The sequence below is a fragment of the Octodon degus genome, unplaced genomic scaffold (assembly GCF_000260255.1).
Source record: "Octodon degus isolate 3935 unplaced genomic scaffold, OctDeg1.0 scaffold00025, whole genome shotgun sequence".
NCBI lineage: Eukaryota > Metazoa > Chordata > Mammalia > Rodentia > Octodontidae > Octodon > Octodon degus.
Genome location: NW_004524601.1, coordinates 4,001,582 through 4,003,952, shown reverse-complemented (window position 1 = coordinate 4,003,952; position 2,371 = coordinate 4,001,582). Strand labels below are relative to the sequence as shown.

Here is a 2,371-nt window from a genome sequence, read left to right as displayed (position 1 = left end):
CTCTCTGTCTCTGTGTCTCTGTCTGTCTGTCTCTGTCTGTCTGTCTGTCTGTCTCTCTCTCTCTCTCTCTCTCTCTCTCTCTCTCTCTCTGGAGATTGAACCCTGGACCTTCACATTAACCTACTTCCCCAGCCTTGTTTAATTTTTATTTTTAGTCGGGGTCTCCCCAGGTCCCTCAGTTGTCCAGGCTGAGCTGGAACTTGGGATCTGCCTGTCTGCATGCTGGGCTGACAGGCACTGGCCATCTTGTGAATGCCCTCTCAACTCCATTCCACAAACATCTGTCTCCTCCAGGATTCTTCTAAAACAGCCACACATGAAAATAGTCAGAACAATTAGATACTTGAAGCAGAATTAGAACATTCAACTTACTTCTAAAAAGATGTTTAGGAATGTATTTAAGACACTATTCTAGAATAGAAAGCTAGGTCTTTCAGAAAAAATAAATTATATAAACAAATACTCATAGTGAATATTATTATGATTGAAAGTGCTGAGAAATACCTTTATAAAGGAAGCAGTTTTTTAATTTCAGCCTTAAAAATCGTGGCAGATATGAGGAATAAGTACCTTTGTTTTCTGAATTACAGGCAAACTCAGAACTCGGTGCCCACAAGGTACCTGTAGCGTACAAGCTCATCTGAAAGAGGGGCTGATAGGTGAGGAGCTTATTCAGCCCAGTGTCTGTTGAGCCTGAGGGCCTGATTAGCTCACGAAACATGGTGACAAATGAATACAGAAAGTGTTAAACAAGCAAAATACGTAAGACATTTAAGGAGGACGTAACCAAGAGTGTCTTACCCAAGAAAGTGGTAGATTTCACTGCTTGATTATTTATCCTGTGCATAGGTACACTAGATCTTTAAAAGCCCTTGGCTCTCTGCACATCATATGTCACCCCTGTGTCTATGACATTTGTGTCCCTATGCACCTGGTAACCAAGGCATTTAGAACCTGTCTCCTCTGGAACAGGCTGAGGGTTCCACCCAGCCGACCCTGCCTATTCGTGGGGAGACTGCACCTGCGAAGCAGGGTTCGCTCGACGTGGTCTCTGGATTGAGGGCCGTGGCTTCCCCGGGCCGTGCTCTGCAGCGTGGTCTTTCATTCTTTTCAAGCAAGGAGCATGCTTTCAGATGTTTCTCACTGAGGCCTCTTCCAGAACATCCTACAGTTTCTCCTAGTGAAGTGAGGGACTCCTCAAGAACAATCTCTAGTCCAGGTTTAGTTGGTTTGATTGTTTTTAACTCATGATGCCTCCAAGAAAAAGGAGATCTCCAGAGAGGCCCCCATCTTCAAAACCCCTCGAGAGCACTAGGCCATACGGAAATAGCGTGAAAACAAGAAGTTCAGCCATTGGTCTGCCAAGTGTCGTTTCAAACTCCACGCGGCGTGTGACCTTCGCACCCACCCCACCTTCTGTGAGGACTTGTGCAGAGATGGGAGACTCCAGAATCTCCCTGAAGACGCTTTTGAATGCCATTAAAACCATGGAGGGCAGACTAGAGGGCAAAATCGAAATTCTTGCCACACGACCCTTGCTTAGTAGTGAGTCGTCATCCCATTTTTCAAAACGGGATTTGGTAAGTAACAAGTGCAGAGGGAATCTTAGGGCAATTTCAAATTTGTACATGGATGCAGACAGTCATAAACAATCCAAAAAGATAACTCTTGAAGATACACATATTAAGAAGGAAATAAAACTGACCATATAGCCTGAAACCATCATTCTGGCTATCCTAGAATTTATATTTTAAACATAGAAAAATTAGCTTAATTGTAATGATAGAGGTTTCGAAGTCTAAATTTAAAAATTTAAACATTCAACCAGTGTTATAGTTCAGGGGCACAGCCCCTGCCTGGCAAGTGCAAGGTCCTGAGTTCCATTCCCAGTGCCAAATAAAAAAAAAGAAAATCAATGTAGGGTCAGGGATATGATTCAAAGGCATCGTGCCTGCCTGGCAAACATGAGGTTGCCAAGTTGATTCCTGGTATGAAAAAAGGGAAGGAAGGAAGATTGAGTCAAAGATTCACACCTATATATCTAGCACTTGGGAGGCCAAGGCCAGCCTGGGCTACAAAGTGAATCCAAGTCCAGTCTGAACTGCATAGTGAAACCCTGTCTCAAAAAGATAAAAAGAAAATTCAAATATTCTACCTCATCTTAACTTTTGAGCTAAGATGATTGAATAAAGCTTGATTTTAAAATAGAAATATGTTCATCCAAGAAATTGAATATTAGGACATATTCCAGAAAAAACTTACTAAAGTCTCCGTATGTGCTTTGTAAACCCTGTCTTCTCAAGTAGACTATTATGTACATATTTGCTGTAAACATTGTTGTAAACATTTTTGTGGATATACATATATATAT

At 42.0% G+C, this 2,371-nt stretch overlaps 1 protein-coding gene across 1 annotated transcript in view; it reads left to right on the top strand.

Annotated features, from left to right (window-relative positions):
* The window catches only part of Ccdc150 (coiled-coil domain containing 150), a 69,348-nt gene that overhangs the window by 40,248 nt on the left and 26,729 nt on the right, over positions 1-2,371 (top strand).